This window comes from Orcinus orca, chromosome 2, assembly GCF_937001465.1.
Source record: "Orcinus orca chromosome 2, mOrcOrc1.1, whole genome shotgun sequence".
NCBI lineage: Eukaryota > Metazoa > Chordata > Mammalia > Artiodactyla > Delphinidae > Orcinus > Orcinus orca.
Genome location: NC_064560.1, coordinates 125577998 through 125600416, shown reverse-complemented (window position 1 = coordinate 125600416; position 22419 = coordinate 125577998). Strand labels below are relative to the sequence as shown.

General features: G+C 38.4%; 2 protein-coding genes across 16 annotated transcripts in view; one reads left to right on the top strand and one right to left on the bottom strand.

The window, feature by feature from the left end:
* RPGRIP1 (RPGR interacting protein 1) overlaps window positions 1-22419 on the bottom strand; it is a 162519-nt gene that overhangs the window by 71650 nt on the left and 68450 nt on the right. Inside the window, 1 exon segment of the mRNA XM_049705479.1 lies at window positions 1623-1701. The gene's annotated coding sequence lies outside the window, so the exon portion shown is untranslated.
* The window catches only part of HNRNPC (heterogeneous nuclear ribonucleoprotein C), a 47370-nt gene continuing 38376 nt past the window's right edge, over window positions 13426-22419 (top strand). For 3 of the 15 annotated variants that reach the window (XM_004274095.3, XM_012534564.3, XM_004274092.4), the window contains exon 1: window positions 13426-13582. The gene's annotated coding sequence lies outside the window, so the exon portion shown is untranslated. Of the gene's footprint in view, window positions 13583-14197; window positions 14243-18070; window positions 18235-18563; window positions 18590-18631; window positions 19316-22419 lie in introns of those variants that run through there. The other 12 variants (XM_033435942.2, XM_033435936.2, XM_012534567.3 and 9 more) reach the window with 9 other exon arrangements.

The following is a 22419-nucleotide window of genomic DNA, read 5'->3' as shown; positions in this document are numbered from 1 at the left end:
GCCGATCTTATGTAAGAGGATAGAAGCAAAGGAGATGTAAGCATTGAGGAAAAAACTTGGAACAGATATAAAGAGAAGCTATGGAGAAAAGTGTAGTCTCTGTAATTTTAGTGTCGGTTGTATGAATGATCAGAAAAGATGACAGGAACTCCTGGAATTTGGACTGAACTTAATTTGACAAATATTACTGAGTACCCATTTTGTGCAGCTGCTACAAGGAGAAGAAAAATAAAGCCCTCAGATTTGTGGTTACCAGAGTTGGGGGTAGGGGGGAATGGGAATTGGATGAAGACAGTCAAAAGGTACAAACTTCCAGTTATAATTTTCAGGGTTGTAATATACTATGTGAGAAATATAATTAACACTGCTGTATGTTAGATATGAAAGTTGCTAAGAGAGTAAATTTTAAGAGTTCTCATCACAAGGAAAAATGTATTTATATTTCTTTAATTCTGTATCTATATGAGATGATGGATGTTTACTAAATGTATTGTGGTCATCATTTCACAATATATGTAAGTCAAATCATTAGGCTGTACACTTTAAACTTATACACTGCTGTATGTCAATCATAACAATAAAAAACATAGTTTCCCACAAAAACAGAAAGAAAAATAAGTGAACAATTAATGAGGAGAGGAGAAATGAGAAAAGCACATTCTTAACTGTAAGGTAAAATATAAAAAGTCAATCTGAGGGCTTCCCTGGTGGCGCAGTGGTTGAGAGTCCGCCTGCCGATGCAGAGGACACGGGTTTCTGCCCCGGTCCAGAAAGATCCCACATGCCGTGGAGTGGCTAGGCCGGTGAGCCTGTGCGTCCGGAGCCCGTGCTCCGCAACGGGAGAGGCCACAACAGTGAGAGGCCCGTGTACCGCAAAAAAAAAAAAAAAAAAGTCAATCCGAGAAGAACAAAGCAAAATGAAAGTGTAAAGGAAGACTGAAATTCACATTTACTTGAAGGATCAGATAAAGCTTTATGGAGGGAGGGTTGTTGGAGTCTGGGAGGGATTTTGGCAGGTGGAGATCCAGAGTGTTCTATACAGACAGAGGAGAGTTTCAATAGAATCAGGGATGGGCAAAGAGCAGGGTGGTCTTCGACAGTAGCAGGTAGGCATGACAACTTTGAGAAAGAAGAGTTGTGGGAATTTAAGTGAAAGGAAGCATATTTTGGAAGATCTTGCATATAAATTAGAGGCATCGTATTCATTCTGCCAATGGGTGAGAATTACACATTTTGAGCACAAGAGCAATAGAGTTAGAGCTGTGGAAGGGCTTTAGGAAGATTCATCTGGTATAAGTGAGTTAGAGAGACTGGCAGAGAAGAACATTAGGATATTGCTGTGGTTCAGGCAAGTGGCCTTGAATTAAGAAGGATGGTGGCAGGGGGATGGAAGAGTGGGATAGATCACGAAGACACTGAGGAAGGAGAATCAAAATACTTGCCAACTAGTTGGACGTGGTATGAAGTTAAGAAGGTGACAGGATTAAAGATGACCTAGTGATACTGTGTCTGGATGCCTGGGAGACAGGCACAATACAAAATGAATAAACATTTCACTCTTTTCAAAAACACCCTAAGGAAAGAAATGAAAGACTATAAATATGTATTAGATATAAACTTACAGTTCTTGCTTCCTCCAGAGAGCTCTAATTCTTTTCTCTGTTTTGATGTCCTTCAGTCCTATAGAATCCTCTTGTCCTCCTGGCTTGTTAAGAGAGGAGTTAATACAGTTCTGTTTAGCTCTTAAGATGTTAACTCTTTGCACATCAGAGCTTGAAGGCTGTGCTTTTTCCTCTATGTGTGTTGCGGTTGGAGCTAAAACATTCTTTAACATACCAACTTCTCAACTAAAACTAAAGCTGAAAACGTATTTATTTGATTTGAGATTAACAGAAATTTACTGGTGTTGGAGAATGATCTTTAAATCTCTTCCTGAAGGGCAACAACAGTGGGAGATTTTCTGGAGCCCTGAGGATCTCTTTGAAGGGAAAAAACTCTGCTCCATTGGTGGGATCAGTGTGCCTGCTCAATCCATGTGTGCCAGGACCCTCTCAAGTAAAAGAATGTATATAATCCATTTCACTGTGACCATAGTTTCCAAACCAAATATTGGGATGTAATTATGCAACAACAGAACTTGACATTTGAAAATTAGATGTTCTTAAAAATTCTGCATGCTGGTCACTGCATTCATACTATATATTGAGTGAAATATAGTCTAAATCAGTACATGAAATTCTCTTTGTTATGCACACTCAGTGTATACATTGAAAAGGAATTTCCAGGAGGGTGAGCACATGTTTAATGGGCCCTGTGTGACTTCCCTATGTCGTATAAATAAAATGAAATAAAATGAGAGAGACAATTAGGATGTATACAAATTATCCAGAACACATAAATCTCCCAGCGAAAACAGGAAAATCCAACAAAATATTTTCCCAGGTCTAAATGACAGAATTATAAAAACTGGCCTTTTCTGCACCCAAGATTGCTTCTTGCCCAAGCAATTTCTCAAGGATCTTGGGTCTTCTCTACTTTTTCGTATGATCTAACCAGAATTAGTGCTGGACAAAATTTTGAAGTAGGCCAAGTTTGTGTTGGTAATTTTGCTGTCTTTTTTCTGAATCTCTAATTTTTTAAACATTTCCTCCTACCCCTTTCAGGCAACCAGTTACCTCCTGTTTTTTCCCCTGACAGCCTCATTACACTTTAGAGTGAATTTATACCATTTGATATTTTTTCACTAGGCTTAATGTACTTCTAAATGTAGACTATAGGTTTTGTTCCATGTGGAAGGAATTTCAGTCATCAAGGAGTTGGAGAACTTCCCTGGTGGCACAGTGGTTAAGAATCCGCCTGCCAATGCAGGGGACATGGGTTGGATCCCTGGTCTGGGAAGATCCCACATGCCACGGAGCAACTAAGCCCGTGTGCCACAACTACTGAGCCTGCGCTCTAGAGCCTGCGAGCCTCAACTACTGAGCCCGAGTGCCACAACTACTGAAGCCTGCACGCCTAGAGCTCATGCTCCACAACAAGAGAAGCCACCGCAATGAGAAGCCTGCACACCACAACGAAGAGTAGCCCCCCGCTCACTGCAACTAGAGAAAGCCCGCGTGCAGCAACAAAGACTCAATGCAGCCAAAAATAAATAAATAACTTGAAAAAAAAGGAGTCGGAGATATAATAACATTCTTTTGATTACAAAAGTAACACACATTCATGGTAGACATGAACAGAAAAATAAAAAGAAAATCAAATGTATTAGTAATCCTAACACCCAGAGATAACTACGATTATCATTTTGATTTACGTATGCATAAAGGCATACATAATACTTAAAATAAAAAATAGAATCATTTATTTTCTTTTTTAAGTTTATTTTTAAAAATTTAAAAATTTAGTAAAATACTCATAAAATTTACTATCTTAATCATTTTTAAGTGTATTTTCAATAGTGTTAAGTATTGTTAAAAAACAAAATTCAGGGCTTCCCTGGTGGCGCAGTGGTTGAGAGTCCGCCTGCCGATGCAGGGGACACGGGTTTGTGCCCCGGTCTGGGAAGATTCCCACATGCCGCAGAGTGGCTAGGCCCGTGAGCCATGGCCGCTGAGCCTGTGCTCCGAACGGGAGAGGCCACAACAGTGAGAGGCCTGCGTACCGCAAAAAAAAAAAAAAAAAAAAAATTCAACTTGAGTAAATTTTATACATCTTATTGGTTTTAATTCAACAATTCATGAATCAGGCAGAATTCCATCTAGCTGACAGAAAGGAGCTCTGAGGAGCTGTACAAAAAGAAAGACTTTTATAGGCAGAAGGGAGTGGGAGCAAGGGAGTTGTACTGGACAAAAGAGTGGTTGGTTATTGCATCCTTTAGGGGACGGCAGGGGTCTATCAGGTAGATTACCTAACGAGTGTGGATTAGGCAATTCTGACTGGCTGGTTTAAGATTCCATTTTGGGGAGAGCTGAAACTGTAATTAAGTCAAGTCTTGGTTTGGTAACATGGGGCTTAGGATAAGCAACTCCATTGTGGGCCTGTTGTCTTATTTTTAACAGTATATTCACATTGTTGTACAATCAATCTCCAGAACCTTTTTGTTTTACAAAACTGAAACTCTATGCCCATTAAACAACTCCCCATTTCCCCCTCCCCCCAGCCCTTGGCAACCACCATTCTACTTTGCTGTTTCTATGGCTTTGAGTACTCTAGGTCATTTAGTTTTAAAAAGTTTTTATTTTTCATTAACCAATATATAATTCACAATGAACATTTTAAAATATTATTAAATATTCTATTATATAATTTTAAATGGCTGCTTAATAGTCTATTCTATAAATGTATCATCAATTTAGTCAATGCCCTATTGATGGGCATTTAGACGGTTTTTTATTTTTTGCCATTCTAACCATATCACATTAAAAACCCTCATAGATAAATCCTTGCTTCCATCCACATTTATTTTTCTAAGATGAATTACTAAAAGTAGAATTGCTGAGTCAAAGAGAATGCCTACTTTTAAGGTCTTTGATACTTATTTCCAAACTGTCCAACCAACTTTCAGAAAAGTTGTACTAGTTTACACTTTTGTCAGCAGTATCCATTTCTTCCCATCTTAACATTAGGAGCATCTTTTTTTTTTTTTTAATACCTATTTCATAGACAAAAATACTAATTCACTGTCCTTTTAATATGCATTTCTTTGCTTGCTAGCTGCCTTGAACTTTTAAAATATTTATTATCATTGTATATTTCTTTTAAGAGTCACTGATGTGTTAAGGATACTCGATTTTTTCATGTTTTCTATTTTGGTTATATGTCTGTTGTAAGTGTAAGTATTTTACACTCACACTTAAGAAATCTTAAAACAGATTTAAGAAAGTATTTTTTAACACCATGGAAAAGTTTTATATACTAGACCTATGCTGTCCAAAATGGTAGCCACTAGCCACATGAGGTTATTAGGTTGAAATGTAGTTAGTGTGACTAAGGGATTGAGTTTTTAGTGTTATTTCATTTTTTTTCCTTGTAGCTTTAAAAAAACAACTTTATTGAGGTATATTTTACACATGCCCATTTCAGGTGTAAAACACAATGAATTTTTAGAGTAACTTCACTGACTAATGCAACCATCACCATAAATCACTTTTAGTACATTTTCATTCCCCAATTTTATTTACTTTAAATTTAAAATTGAAAAAGGATACTTGATTTAGTTACTAGAAACCATACTCACACAAGCTTAATAAGGCTTTTGTTTACTTTTCAGGACTCAGATAAAAGGGAAGGGACTTTAATGATCTCTTCTCCATTGCTCAAATCTGCCATTTCAAATGCATGCCACCTTTCTTTGTGATAAATTATCCCTAATTCAGCATTTCTTCACATTCCCCAAATTTACCATTTTTTGACTCCTACTATTCTGTTTTTACCACTCCCCAGAAGGGAATGGTAGTCAGGGTTCTTTGAACAATGAGAAAGTGAGCAAGGGAGTATGTTCTAGGTTTTAGGTATCTGAATATAAATTGAGATGACAAAAAGGCAGTATTCTGAGGGTGGAGTTGTGGCATAGGTAGTAATAAAAGATAAGAATCATTCTATTGTAAGAGTTGCCATATGATCCAGCAATCCCACTCCTGGGCATATATATGGACAAAACTATAATTCAAAAAGAAACATGCACCCCTATGTTCATAGCAGCACTATTTACAATAGTCAAGATATGGAAGCAACCCAAATGTCCACCAAAGAAGATGTGGTACATACATACAATGGAATATTACTCAGCCATAAAAAAGAATGCAATAATGCCATCTGCCGCAACATTGATGGACTAGAGATTATCATACAAAGTGAAGTAAGTCAGAAAGAGAAACACAAATACCATATGTTATCACTTACATGTGGAATCTAAAATATGACACAAATGATCTTACCTACAAAACAGAAACACTCACGGATGTAGAGAACAGACTTGTGGTTGCCAAGGGTGAGGGGGTGAGGGAGGGATGGACTAGGAGTTTGGGATTAGCAGATGCAAACTATTATATATAAAATGTATAAACAATAAGGTCCTAGTGCACAGCACAGGGAGCTATATTCAATATCCTGTCATAAACCATAATGGAAAAGAATATGAAAAAGAATATATATGTATGTATAACTGAATCACTTTGCTGTACAGCAGAAATTAACACATTATAAATCAACTATACTTCAATAAAATAAAGTACAGAAAAAAAAAGAATCACTCTATTGTAATGTTCCTCAGACATTAAGAAAGTTCTCCAAAATTATGTTTAAAAACTCCCTGAGTAAATTTTATAATGGTCGGTCATATGAAAGATAATTACTATGTGAAATAAAATTTCATATTTGAAAGGATTTGGGCCAGTTCACATAGTATTTTTATAACATTTAGATGTTTGCTCAAAAGGTCAATTTCTACCATCATAGTATAATAAAATAAGCACTGATTATGAAATGTAAGACTTGTCAGCTGAAAAGCACTTTGTAAGCTGTACAAAGATTAGCTTAATGAAAAATTACCAGAGGGTAAAATCTTGTGCTTCAGAGCCAGAAGGAGAACAGATGGCAAGAGTGTTAAAGAAGGCTTAACCTGCAAGAAACCAGATTTAGGTCATTGCTGGGATGAAAATTAGAAGAGACGCAAAGAAGACAAAGGAAAAAAAAATGGAGAAAAACATTTAGTAGGAAGGAGAAAAAAGAAACTGAGGAAATAACAAAGAAATAGAAAGTCTTCTTCAGTCATTTATTTTCACAACATTTCCTTGAAGGGGCTGGGGCCTATATTATATAGATTCCATAGTACCCTGTACTTATATTTAGTAGCACTTGATACAATTTATTATAAGCAATTGACTAATTATTCATTTAATACTTGACTCTGTTCTGAAGATCAGGGACAATCTCTATTTTGTTTACTTCTATGTTCTTGTGACCTGGCATAGTACTTGGCACAATGCTTATTAAAGAGCATGTACTTTATAAATATTTGTTCTATAAATGAGTAAAATTTTTTACCTTGGCAAATCTTACATTATTAATAACTATGTAATGGTTATATGCACACATTCTAGAATCAGACTTCCTAGAGTCAGAATCTTAGCTCCATCAAAAACTAGCTGTGCCAAAGACCTAAACGTAAGGCCAGACACTATCAAACTCTTAGAGGAAAACATAAGCAGAACACTCTATGACATAAATCACAGCAAGATCCTTTTTGACCCACCTCCTAGAGAAATGGAAATAAAAACAAAAATAAACAAATGGGACCTAATGAAACCTAAAAGCTTTTGCACAGCAAAGGAAACCATAAGCAAGACCAAAAGATAACCCTCAGAATGGGAGAAAATATTTGCAAATGAAGCAACTGACAAATGATTAATCTCCAAAATTTACAAGCAGCTCATGCCGCTCAGTAACAAAAAAACAACCCGGGCTTCCCTGGTGGCGCAGTGGTTGAGAGTCCGCCTGCCAATGCAGGGGACACGGGTTCGTGCCCTGGTCCGAGAAGATTCCACATGCCGCGGAGCAGCTAGGTCTGTGAGCCATGGCCACTGAGCCTGCATGTCCACAGCCTGTGCTCCGCAACGGGGGAGGCCACAGCAGTGAGAGGCCCGCGTACCGCAAAACAAAACAAAACAAACAACCCAATCCAAAAATGCGCAGAAGGCCTAAATAGACATTTCTCCAAAGAAGATATACAGATTGCCAACAGACACATGAAAGAATGCTCAACATCGTTAATCATTAGAGAAATGCAAATCAAAACTACGATGAGATCTCATCTCACACCGGTCAGAATGGCCATCATCAAAAAATCTAGAAACAAGAAATGCTGGAGAGGGTGTGGAGAACAGGGAACACTCTTGCACTGTTGGTGGGAATGTAAATTGATACAGCCACTATGGAGAACAGTATGGAGGTTCCTTAAAAAACTAAAAATAGAATTACCATATGACCCAGCAATCCCACTACTGGGCATATACCCTGAGAAAACCATAATTCAAAAAGAGTCATGTACCAAAATGTGCATTGCAGCTCTATTTACAATAGCCCGGAGATGGAAACAACCTAAGCGTCCATCATCGGATGAATGGATAAAGAAGGTGTGGCACATATATAGAATGGAATATTACTCAGCCATAAAAAGAAACGAAATTGAGCTATTTGTAATGAGGTGGATGGACTTATAGTCTGTCATACAGAGTGAAGTAAGTCAGAAAGAGAAAAACAAATACCGTATGCTAACACAAATGGAATCTAAGAAAACAAAAAAAAGGTCGTGAAGAACCTAGGGGTAAGACGGGAATAAAGACACAGACCTACTAGAGAATGGACTTGAAGATATGGGGAGGGGGAAGGGTAAGCTGGGACAAAGTGAGAGAGTGGCATGGACATATATACACTACCAAACGTAAAATAGATAGCAGTGGGAAGCAGCCTCATAGCACAGGGAGATCAGCTCGGTGCTTTGTGACCACCTAGAGGGGTGGGATAGGGAGGGTGGGAGGGAGGGAGACGCAAGAGGGAAGAGATATGGGAACATATGTATATGTATAGCTGATTCACTTTGTTATAAAGCAGAAACTAACACACCATTGTAAAGCAATTATACTCCAATAAAGATGTTAAAAAACAAAAGGCAAAAAAAACCCCAAAACTAGCTGTGCCACCTTAGGCAAATGACTTAACTTCTCTGTGACTTAGTTTCCTCATCTTTAAAATGGGGATAATAAAATGCCAGATGAAAAGTGCTTCACAAAGTTATATAAAAGTTATCTATTATTATTATTAACATAATGATGGCCAATAATACTTAAAATCAAATACTACCCAACCTCAAAACCACTAGATGTCATGATTCTGAATTGCTTTAATCTTTCTAATTTTTCCAAACTTTGTAGATAAAGATTTTTTGCTTACTTATTTTTTAATTTTTTAAGCTCAGGGTTTTGGTTATTAAGAAAAAGAGATGAAAGAAGTCCCTGATTACAGATTAATGATGATAATATTCCGGTAAAAATAAGTCCATGTATACATTTTTTAAAAATCTGTAAAAATCTACACCAAATAGTTAAGAATGCATATTTTTGGAGGACAGATCACATAGAAGCTTTCACTCTTTCTGTATTTCAGTTTTTTACAATAACCACAAATTATCAGAAAAAAGCAAATGCGGGACTTCCCTGGTGGTCCAGTGGGTAAGACTCCAGGCTCCCAATGCAGGGAGCCCGGGGTTTGATCCCTGGTTGGGGAACTAGATCCCACATGTGTGCTGCAACTAAGGAAGTCCACATTCTGCAACTAAGGGGTCCGCATGCTGCAACTAAAAGATCCCGCACGCTGCAATGAAGATCCCACGTGCCACAACTAAGACCCAGTGCAGCCAAAATAAATAAATAAATATTTTTAAAAAAAGAAAGAAAAATAAGTACATAGGATATTTCCATTTGGAAAGCTTTAAAATAAAAAGAGAAAAAAACAAAACACTAGAAGCCTTGAGAAGGTGTATATCCAAAGTGACCGATAATTTTATTATCAGTGTTTAAAACCTTTTTTGCAGAATCTATGCCTGTTGGAGGACAGCAGGGGCTGCCTAGGCATAGGGTCTTGTGGAAGGGATAACACTGATAGGTAATGAGGGGCCAGTCAGGGAAGAGCTGTGAATGAAACAGTGAAAATGGAGGACTGGAATAGAGTGCTATTATAGGATTTTAGTGTGGGAGTCACACAATAAAACTGAACGCTTTCAAATGATTACCATGACAGCAGTTTGCAGGATCAGCTTGGGGGAGAGACTCAATGTGGGAGAAACAGGATGCAGTCAAAGAGTAAGGCTCTTGAAAGAGGTGTGTAATATATTTATCATGTCATTTTTCAGGTAGAATATGGTTGCCTATAGCAGATAGGTTGCCAACAGTCAGAAAGGTCTCCAAATTAGTGTAAAGAAGGATGAAGTAGCGTTGGGTATTAGAAAGCTCTGTGAAGTTTTAATCAAGTGCTTTGTCTGGATCCATCAGAGACCACCCCTCACTCTCCAGTGAAGTTGCTTATGATATCCTTGGACGATAAAGGATGTAGAGGAAGAGAAGCAATGATGATTGTACTAGTAAAGACCATTTGACTTGTTGAATGGAATAGGTAGATAATTAGGTATGCTGAGGGTGTGTAGGATGATAAATATTGAGGAAAATATTCAGCTAATAAGTTAGGTAAAAAGCAAATTAGGCATTTCATAGCTGTTGCTGCTTTTCCTTTTGTCTCCTTCCTCTTGACAGGTGGCTTAGAACTTTGAGGAGGGAAAGTTGCAGGCGATACACTATTCTGGCAATACCTCTAAGCTACATAAAGCCTTGTTCAAAGAGAATTACTTCTTGAATTAAAGACAAAAGTACAGTTTTGTTTTTTCTCTTTAGCCCAAGGTAAGGAGTTACTGTTTCTGTTTCCTTATCTCTTCCCCTACTTCCCCTCCATTACTGGAGTCTGGCTCATGGCTTTCTTTCTACATACACAGCCACCTAATAAAAGCATTCAGTTTTAGAAGTTTAAGGGTGTTTAGAGTAAGCAGAAGAGATAAAGGGACCTTCCTCCACTCCATTTCACCCACCTAAGTTTACAGAGCCTTAAAACCAGAAAGTCCTGAATGTTTATCGTCAACATGGTGCTTTGCATTCTGCCTTGTATTATGCTATTTTTGCACTTGTTTTCTCATCCTTAGTAAATTCAAGCTACCTGATGGAGGGACTGGATGTTAATTCTTCTTGTATCCTCCACTTCCACCCCATCTAGCATAGGGGTGAACTCCCTGAAAACATAAATGCTGTCTCTGAAGTACTTCCCTTGCACCAAATACAGTGTTGGTTAATAAGTAGGTCATGATAAAGATCATGCAGTAAAACTGATTTCTGGTAAAATGAATTTAAGTACTTTTCATTAACATTTTATAGACATTTTTACTCTATGAGAACAGTGAGTAATAAAACATGCTAGTGTTTATTTTTGTTTACTTAAGTCAGGAATTACATGAATTACATGTCAATCAAGCCTCACAGCATCTGGGTCCCTCTGAATAAGTGCTATATAAAATATTTAATAAAGAAAGGATAGTCTAACTGTCCTGGGAAAAGAACAATTTCCCCTGATAAATAAAAGCTAATGATTAATTACTTTAACATGAATTTCAGAACTCTGTTTAAGGTCCTAGGACATGTAATAGGAGAGAAAATAAGAATGTACATGTACAGAGAGAAATAATTATTAAACTCTGCAATCGAAAGACATACTGGGACTTCCCTGTTGGTCCAGCGGTTAAGAATCCGCCTTTCAATGCAGGGGACGTGGGTTCGATCCCTGGTCAGGGAACTAAGATCCCACATGTCGCGGGGCAACTAAGCCCATGTGCCACAGCTACTGAGCCCGTGTGCCAGAACTAGAGAGCTCGCACGGCACAATGAAGAGCCCTCATGCCACAAGGAAGGCCTGATGAAGCCAAATAAATAAATAACTTAAAAATAAAATAAAAAAAGACGTACTATCTAGAAGGGGAGAAGAGACGAGTGTAAAATTAACCACAGTGCTATGAGGTCGTTTTAAATAAACTGCAATGTGGCAATTGAGCTGAGGCTTTAAGTACTTGGAGATGTTTTCCCTCTGATTACTTGTTCTAAGTTGACAATTTGGAAAATATAGAAAAGCACAAGGAAGTGAAAAAAAAAAAGCACACGTAGTTCTCCCACCAAGAGAGAACCACTATTAACATTTTAGTATATTTTTTCTTACATGCTTTTTGGTTTTGCTTTTTAAATCTGCTTAAAGCAATATATGCATATGGCAAATAAAACAGTACAGAAAGGCATACCAACGAAAAAGGCAAAAGGTTCGCTCTCCAAATGTATGTCAAAATAAATTTCTAGGCCCAAGATGGAGTCGCTCCTGCTGGGGGCGTCACATCAGCAAACCGAAACTTCATGTTCCTGTAAAGGCTCAGTTTGACCAGAAACGCAGTACATCCAGTCAGCCAATCCTCAAACGCCATATTTCTGGGCTCTATACTTATTTCCTTGTTCCTTAATCTTTCTAAATAAGGTCATATTCCTAACCCCAGCCAATCCCGCCCTGATTGCCTTGCAGCTTCTAATGCTGCATAAAACTCTCTCTTGCTCAAACTCCCTGGGGGAGTGCTCCATGGCTTGTGAGTCACTGTACTCTTCCAACCATGGATTGTTTTCCTTTGAGTAAAGGACATTAAACTCGTTACTAAATTGTCTCAATTTTCTCCTTTGACAGGTAAGTTTCCTCGTGAACCTCTATGAAATTCATAATTAATTCAAAACTAATGCATACAACTGTATTCACATATGCATATATTCCTTAAAATGTATACAGATGGCATCACATTCTCTAGTGTTCTGCATCTTGCGTTCCCTAACTACACAAAGAAATATCTTTCATTCCTAGCACAGCTGGTCTTATTCCATTGCGTGCATGGCTGCTATAATACAACCAGAGGGACTGCAGTGCAGACGATGCCAGTAGGTGGGGGACGGGCCATTTCAGGGTGAGGGGAATTAAGGGACCAGATTTCGGGGACGGGCAGGGGAGAGCTAGCCGGATAAGCCAATTTGGTTGACATGTAGGGTATTAGTGAGATGATTTGGGGCCAGAGGATGGGTGCTGTAGTATATTCCAGGCCAGCATTTTGGACTTTCTTTACCTTTTGTGGTGGAGAGGTAAGGAAGTCAGTTGTTTTGACCGAGATATGGGTTGTCTGAAGAAGGGCTTGACAGGCTGAGAAGTGTCCAGGAAGGAGCTCTAGGGTTGGAAAAACTGCAGGGCTGGTTAGTTTTCCGGTCTTTAGTGCCCCCTCCCCACTCTAAGAAAAGTGTTTTCTTTATCCACACCGCAGGACAGAGAACTAACTTAGAGAGCTTCTCCTTTTACCTATGCCCAGGGCAAGGGCGGATCCTTCCAACCGCTAGCAAACAAAACGCAGCAAACCTTCCCCGCCCTTCCCCCCATCCGCCGCGGGAATTCCGAGATGTGGGCGGGCCTTCTAATAGGCGCTCTGAGGAGCACAGATAGGATCCCGCGGCCGCCAATCAGACCTTCCGGATACCCGGATGTGAAGCGGTGCGCGGTACAAAGGCAAGTTTCCACCCAGCTCTCCGTCAGGTACAGTGGCCAATAAGCATTTCTCAGGCGATAAATGACAGGAAAAATGACCAGTTACAAACTAGTTTCTGTCACGCATGTGGAAATTCGGTAGGTTAGTCTAACCCACTCCTAATTATGATTGGATAGAATTGTGAGGAGCTGTAAAACTGTCTAATTAGAAGCGGGAGCTAGAAAAGTCGCAGCCAATAGGAGGATTCCCAGGAGTGGGGCGGGGGTTAGGCCTTCTCCTCGGCGGCAGAGGAGACGCGGGGGCCATTTTGTGAAGAGGCGAAGGCTGAGCTGTTGCGGCAGCGTTGCGGACCTCGAGCAGCAGTTGGCTTCTCGGCGTAGAACTCGGGAGTGGGAGATTCAGAATCGAATCTCTTCTCCCTTCCCCCTCCTGGTGAGTGGAGGGGGCGGAAGCTGGGGAGGCGCTGGGTTTCTCGGGGAACGCGAGGGGGTGTGGGAGAGAAGACGAGGGAACCCTTCCCTCGGTAGAGTACGTAGGCCCCCGTTTATTTTATTTGCTTTGGGGGATTAGGTCTTACGCGCGCGAGAGTTTTTTAGGCCTCAGCCCTTGCGTAGATTTTTAACCTAGTGTCCTCTAGGCCACAATCGGCAGGGAAAATGTCCGTTTTCTTTTTCGGTCTCCTGCGTTAACGGATGCTGTCCTTTCATTTTCTATGAGAGGACGAAAGGGACGATCGAGATGGTCATTAATGTAGTTCAAGTTAATGTAGTGTCGATGCCTCCTGTTAAATTTAAATATTGAGGGGGGGGTGGGGAAGCGTTATCAAGCAGATATTTATTGTACCGCAAGCTTCTAAATTCTGGAGGGCACCTCACGGTTTAAGAATAGTAAATATTATAACAATAGATTTAATATTTTACTGATTTATTTTACTCCTTTCTGAAGAAATGATGGACCTCGAAATAGTTATTTTCAATTTTATTTTTTTAAATTGTAATCTCATTTACGTATTAACATTAATAATTAAAGGTGGCTTTTTATCTGCAGGTTACAAATCACTTGAAATATATAAGTTAGTGGAACTTGCTTGAGGTGGGTATTACTATCTTTCTCAGACAGGAACCGAGGCGTGAGTGTTGATTGCCAGGGTCATATTAAATCAGTAGCAGAACTAGTAAGGAATTTGGCCACCAGCTTAAGTCAAGTGGCTTTACCTATTGGAATAGTAGGTATTAAAATTACTATATTTGAATCTTTACAAGAACCTAATTACAACAACACTAGCGGTAACTGGAAATTCCTAAATTATCTTGGGAAAATGTTAAATTACGAGAATTGCGTTTATTATTAATGTAACGTCCTAAGATGATAAAGTTTGACTTTCAGGATATTTTGGCATTAATTTTCCAGACCATCCCAACTTAGGCAAAAATGCATAACTATATGCTTTTTTTAAGCAAGTATTACAGTGCTTACTACTTACTAGGTCCTGAAACTTTACCAAAGTTTTTTGCCAAGTTTGTAGAAATTACGTAGGTTTATAAGTGGTATCACAATCACTTCTCCAAGAAATTGCTTTTTTTAATCCTTGTCTAAGATTTAGTTGGTTTTATTTTTCATAATGTGTTACTGTCACAAAAAGTAATATTATTAAGTACAGTTTAAACCAATACTGTGGGGTAAATTCACGCCGTAGGGAACGTTTTTGATAGAAACTAAAAGTACTCTTATTCTACATAGCTATGCATTTGTTGACCCCTCACCATGTAGATATTGTAATAGGGATCAAAAGCATTGCCTTTAAAAAAAAAAAAGCCTAAGTATATTATTACATGGACTTAAAACTAAAGTTAAGTGCAGAACTGTTAGAAGTGAGATAAGGGCAGTGACTGGTTAATTTAGGAAACCATACACCTAATAGATATATTGTTGGCAAATAATGAGAAATGTAAGAAATTAGTATTTAAGAACAACTATTGATGGGAATTGAAATTAACTGAAGGGCACTTCTCTTGCCTTGAGATGTTAGAAATATGGATTCCTTAGGATCAGCATGTACCAAGGTAACACTTCCTTTGATTTAATATTCCTCTGGAATGATTTGGCCGCAAAATTAATACCTGAAACAATTCTAGATTTGATTTCAAATAGATAGGCATTAGTAACATTTACATGTTAGTTGGAGAGAGGAAGGATTTAAGAAGGTTGAGTAAGTTACAGATCTTCTGACCTTTTTGTGTTTCCCATGCTTATGCCTCGGGAGTGCCTGGTGGTGTTTTGCTGTTCCTTTGTAAACACACCTTATTATTTGTGATTAGGTCTCTAGAGTGTTTCACATAGCGTTGGACCTTGTTTTGGATGGAATTGCTGTTAGAAACAAGCAAGGAATAAACTCCAAAACAGCTAGTAATTCTAATCTTAAAGATTGATTATATTAACTGGTGGATGTGTGAGATTTAAGTGGTGAATGTGACGGTTGAAAGAACCTTGGCCTAGGAGTTAAGAGAACTGGATTTTTCCCACCCTGTTCATTATTACCTGACAGGCAAATCAGTTAAACTTTCTGGAATGCAGTTTTATACTTATAAGGGGGCTTATGCATCTTACCTGTTCTAATTTCTGCTTTCTGTAACTCAAGTCATTTGTTGCCAGAAGGCTAAAAAGTGTACAGAAACAGTTTTATTATTGACAGTAGTTTTTGTATATTAGTTATTACTGGTAACTGCCTTAACAGTATCTGTCTTCAAGTAATTTTATTAGTTGTTATCTTTGAGGAGCATTATGTGGTCATACTTAACATGTACTGATTCGTTCTCATTGGGATTAGGGAAGTTTAAGGTTTTGTACGTAATAGATTTACTAGAGAACTGACTTTGGTGTGACAACTGCATGTGTTCTCTTATATATTGGAAATCTGGGGTTTATAAAGGGGAAAAGGATTACTATAGGGTTTTATAGTACAATATAGCATTTACTATGATATGTTATAATGTTCTCGTATTTATTTTATATCGATCTTAACTAGAGGACAGAGATTCCTTATTAAACTCTACACAGTAGTTCTTAAACATGAGCAGACATTAGAATCAACCTAGGGGGCTGGTTAAAACAGATTGCTGGGCTCTCCACCACCACTTTCTAATTAAGTAAGCCTGGGGTAGGCCCTGCTAATTTGCATTTCTAATAAGTGCCACGTGATGCTGGTTGGCAGCCCTTACTTTGAGAATACCCCTTTAGAAGAAGGATCCAAATCTCCCAGGGATTTGACAAAGTATAAACTAGGTATACTGCTAATTGCAAAGATTACAGTTAGGTGCTAAAGTTAGTTGGTCATTTTTATGAGTAGTAGCTCATCAACTTAACGTCTTGGGAGGCAGCTTCTTGATTTTGAAAGATGTAAATGTTTTCACATTAGCTGCTGCTTTTTTTTTTTTTTTCTTTCTTTTGCGGTACGCGGGCCTCTCACTGTTGTGGCCTCTCCCGTTGCGGAGCACAGGCTCCGGACGCGCAGGCTCAGCGGCCATGGCTCACGGGCCCAGCCGCTCCGCGTCATGTGGGATTCTCCCGGACCGGGGCTCAAACCCGTGTCCCCTGCATTGGCAGGCGGACTCTCAACCACTGCGCCACCAGGGAAGCCCAGTTGCTGCTTTTTAAGCTTATGTCTTGTAACACTGTTGCAAAGGATTTGTTTGTAGATGAGCCACGGTTACATAACATATCCTGAAATTTTTGAGTACCAGGTTCAGGCTGTGACTCCAAAGACGAAAATTGAATGTTTCACTATAACTGAACATCCCTAACAGTTACTCAGAGGAGGTAACATTCAAATAGTGTACATTTTCTATGTACATTTAGTTTAACATTTTGTACAATTTAACACATCAGTCTAAGCATAAAAGTAACTTACATGTCGTACCTAAACTGGTCTGCTACTACTTAAAAATTTACAGTTATAATTTTAGAGTTACAGTACTTGTTGCTGTCATCATTCATACGTAATCGACTCAAGCAACACTTTCTAAAAGTGCAGCTTAAAATTTTTTAGTTTACTGACATTTGAAAAGGAGAATAAAATCTCATGATTGGATATTGAAACGCAAGTATGATCATTCTTACCTGCTCAAAGACCTGCAATCTAATTGCACATCTTGTTGTAGCTGATGAAACACCCAGTCTGTCGTGGTATTATGTATCAGATTCGTAGAATTCCTATCTTGGAATTAGCTGTATGTTCTAGTTTATAAACAGTGGGACCACAGAAATAAATTCTTTAAGGACCATAATTTACTTTTCATCTGTTTTATGACATTAAATATTCAGTAGCCATAATAATCTTCTTTCCTTCATTTGATTTTTTTTTCATTCTGTTATTGAGAGTGTTAATGTGCTCCTTATTTAAATCATCTTTCCCCCTGATAGGTTCTGTCAGGTCTTTTGGTTTGACCACTCACTGGTTCTGAAACTAGATGTCATTTCTAGTATGTATCTTCAGGGTAGACCATTCCCCTTCAATTTGTATCATAGTAAAAGCTACATGGACTTAAAACCCACTAATCTGCTTCATAATCTTGATGTTTGACATTTGCTCACTTCTTCATCTCTGCTGACATGGTTTTTCTATATTTTCTTTGCCCAAACTGCTGATTATCAAATTGAATGTTGGAATGTGGACCTTTTTTTGAGACCCTTAAGGGAATACAGGTGCATATTTAGTCAACTTTAGGCACCTGCTGACATTGAAGAATTGTGAGGACAGTCACTGGTAGAGGCGATGATTCTATAGAAGCTGTCCCCATCCCAGTGGGATGTACGCTTTACCAAAATGTGTTAGATGCAATGGACAGATGTTTCTGTCTTGGGGGTTTAGGGCACAACATTTCTGAGGAACTCTGACTCAATCTGTCCCTTCTCCTTTCACAGGGCAGCAAGGCGAACCCCATCCCTACTCACTGGAGCTCAGCTTTGATTTTTAACCTCCCTTCCCCACCCTTCCAGAACACACACATTCCCATTCCAAAACTGATTTTATAAAGACATTTTAAACATAATGATGCAACTTGGTGTGCACTACAGCAGATTTACAGGTGTTTTTTTTTTAATTGTTTCCAAAAACGGGACTTGGATTTAAGATGTAATTTTTAAATTTCTATTTCTATTTTTTCTGCAGCAGTTGGGTAGGAGGAGGAGGAGCCTTTTAGCCTCTCATAAACTGACCTCTCAACTTCCTCGTGTATTTTTAAGTTTGATTGATGATGTGGAAAGGGCTTTGCTTGTCTGCTACTGAGAACTTTACCCTTGCGGTTTTTGTGGAAACTGCTTTTGGAAAGAGAAAAGAAATGAACTTTATTGACTTGACATTTTTGCACCTCCCGTTTTTCTAATCTGGGCTATTTTTATTTTTGTTTTTTTACAGTGAGATTTTTTTGATCTTCAGCTACAGTAAGTTATTCCATTTTTGTTTTTACATTTTTCCTGACTTTCCGCTGATTTCCTTTTTATTGTTGTTACTAGTTACTATTATTATTTATTATTATACTTAATGATGGTGATGATGATGATGATAATGACACTGATGATTTTTAACCGGATTAAAATCGAGTTTTTCTGAATGTTCATAAGAATTTCTCCGGCCTCCTGATTGACTTTGGAGTTTTGCATCTTGGGAGAGAAAGTGAAGGCATTAGCATTTTTAAGTGGATTGATCACATAAACCTTTTCTCTCCCAACCCCCCCCTCCCCCCCTCCCCACCCTCATCCCCTTCCCCACGCTCGAAAGAATTTTACTGGCTGTTAAGTCTGTGACCTTATTTTTCCTGATCTTTAACTTAACTGTTTTAGAGCATCTCTGGACGTCGTCTGTATTTTTAATTTTTTTATTTTTGTTTTTTTTATTTTTAATCTTTCATTTGTTAAATTTTTAAACTGTGCTGCAATAAAATGTGTGTGGTACTACTTAACACCTAAGTTGGTGATGGCATTTTCCCAGAAAGCCATCTCCCTCCTGTTTCCCTTGAAATCCCATCCTGCTTTTCCTGTACACTACCCCTCACAAACCACAAGCTGCAGCAACATGGATGCCCAGCCTGGAGCAGCAGCAGCCAGGATGACCTGGAGCCAGGGGGGCCTTCGGAACAGATGCACACCCTTCCTGGGTGATGGTAAGAGGTGTGAGGTCCACTTGGTTTCCTTGGAAAGACTAGGAAATACACTGGTTTAAGTTTAGTTGATGTGGTGTAGGTGATAACTTCTACCTGGAAATGTTTGGGTTAAGGCTTTTGTGCGTATCTCAAGAGATGTTCCTAAGGGAGACCACTTCAGGGTTTTGTAAACTAATGGAATTATGAGCGTCAAACTGGGGCTTGCTGAGAGTATTTCATATATGGAAAGAGCAGCTGAAGTTCGCATATACTTTAGAATGAAGACGACTTGTTTTAATGATTAGCAACAAGACAGACATATTAGGTGGTACTTTTTCTTAGATAATTGCAAATCAGAAAAATTTTCTGTCATTTAGAGTAATCTTCCTTGGGTCTGTGACAACAATTTTGGATTGTATTCTGTTTAGACTGTTTTTTATCATTAAAAGTTAACATGAATCAGACCACAAGAAGCATGCTGTGATACTGAAATGCTATCTCACTGGAAGGTTTTTTTAAAAATAAAAAGATAAATAGACTTTTTAACCTCAGAAAGCAGGAAAATCTGTATAATCTCTGTGTCCAAATCTGGAAAGATCTGGGAGTGACCTCTTTTTCAGTGATGACTTGTGGCCCAGCTAGGTATTGGGGAATCCACTGTGTTCCCAAGGGTAATAAGAAAGAATGAATCTGGTCTATTCATAAGAAAAATGCAGAGATTAATAAGGATGTGGATAGCCAAGGAGTTGAGAATATTAGCAACCTGTAGTATTTTACTGACAACAGTGGAGTATTTTGATAACTCACTTTAGAGTTGCTTTAATAGATTTTGAGCTGGGATGGGGCAGGGAGGAAAAGTAGAGTGATTTTTAAAGGTATATTTAGTTCTGTGGGTACTAGGGTAAATCACATTCTTGACTCCTTCCCTTGCTCATTCTGAGAGAGTAAAATCTAAAGTGAACACTGAAGGCAACCTCAAAGGAAAACAATGGGAAAAAGTTAAGTAAAATGTCCTGAGGTTATCTGGAAGAGGAATGGAAAATTTTCTTTTATAGGTCCAAGTTTTACTGATACCCTCTTTGGTATGAAAGCTGTTTCTACCTCTGTGTTTCTGTTACTGTCATTGTGTGGCTGTTGTTCACTATAGGTTCAGCTTAATTTATTTCTTAATTTTACAAATCCATTATTTTATGGGTCATGTTCTTCTGGTTTTGGGGATGCAAAAAGGTATAATAGTTCTTCAGGGACTCATAGCCTTGTGAGGGAGACGGATGAGATAATGTCACCATGTGATAGAGGTGGGCACAGGCTAGAGCCATGCAAAGGTGGGTACCTAATTGACTTTTTTAAGAGGTCAGGAAATGCTTTTAAGAGAAAGGGAGCTGAACTGAATCTTAGAGAGGTAAGGCCAGATTATAAAAGTTTTAATACCATGCTAAGAAGTTTGTATTTTATCCAGAAACCAGTGGTGAACTATTGAAAGATTCTAAACTGGGGAGTGACATCAGATTTTCATTTTTAGAAATGTCATCTGATAGCAGTGTGGAAATGGCATAGAGGAGAATAAGATTGGAGTAGGTGATAAATCTGGAAGATACTAAAATAGGAAGAATAATGACCTGGCCTGGCCAAAAGCAATGGTATTGGGATTAGAAGGGGGTAAATTTAGGAGGATTTGGTGGTGGCTGTGATAGGAAGAGTGAGGGATTTGGCATGACTCCCAGGTTTCAAGTTAGAGATGTTTGTTCATTAAACATTTGAGTGCTTATTCTGAAAATCACCATTAGACTTGGGCACATACAGATGAGCAAAACATACTGTCTCCTGCCCTCTTGAATATTATTATAGACCATTGAGGGAAGAAATAAAGTGAATAGCACTTTCACAGTTTAGATCCTTGAAGGAAAAGAACAGAGTGAGATGATATTTAAGGGAACCAAATTTAGAATATGGAGGTGGGAGGGTGCTGCTAGCGAAGAGACCTTAAAGGAACTGATGTTGAAATTGAGGTCTGGAAGTAGATTATCTTACCTGAAAGCACAGGTATTGGGGGGGAAATCTTGGCCTCAGAGCAAGAAATACTACTGGAGAATAGTCACCAAGAATGCATAGAGTAGCAGATGAAGTTGGAAAAGTAGGCAAGTATCAAGCATAATGTACAGGTCCTTAAAAGGTCCATGTTTAAGATCTAGATTGTCTTGGGCACAATAGGAATCTGTTGAAGGACTTTGGAGAGATCTGATTACTTTCTTGGAATTTCCTTCAGGCTGTTGTGTGGGGAATGTTAGTAATGAGGACTAAGTGCTAATAGGACTAAATAGGTTAGAAGACCTGTTATAGTAGGCCACTATCTGTTCACCTCTTGAAGAAAGTAGTAATCGCAGGCCTGAGGGCACTTGCCCTGGTTTTTCCCAGATGCGTGTATTAATGAGCAAATGTAATGAGTTTGAAGAGGATAGGTTAGTTAGGCTTTAGGAAGTTACTAGTTATTTCTGCAACACCCCTGTTGGGTCAGACTTGACATAATAGCTTTCCTGTTTGAAAGGAAAAATGAAGTAGAAAAACTTGAATTTCTTCCTTTTGGAAGTAATAATCTGGACACTTTACCATGTGTCCACCACTGTAAAAGTTCTTGTGTTAACTTAATCATCATTGTAACCTTATGTAAATATTATTGTCTTTCACGTTTTGGAGATGAGACTGTTGAAGCACAGAATTTAAATAATTTGCCCAAAGTTAGACACACTTAATAGATGGTGAGGCATGGATTCAACCCAGGCAGTTAAGCCTGCAGATTTCAACTCTTAGTCATACTAGACGGACTGTGCTTTACTTGACATGTGAAGTATTCTAGGAAAACAAATCTTTAATTTGGTTAAAGTGCCAAAAAAGAAAAAATAAACTGCTCTGGATTTCTATTTTTGGCAAGTTTTAAGCTAAATGTCATTGTTAAATATTTTGTTGTTCAATTCACAACAGTTTAAATAGCATGAAATATCCAAGGTAATTGTTTAGGTAGATATAGCTTTGTAGTATAATTTTATGGACTCTTTGGATGTGACAGCATTCTTTAGGGAAGTAAACATGTTTAAAAGTGAGTTTCAGTTGGGAGAAAAAATAAATAATTGTATT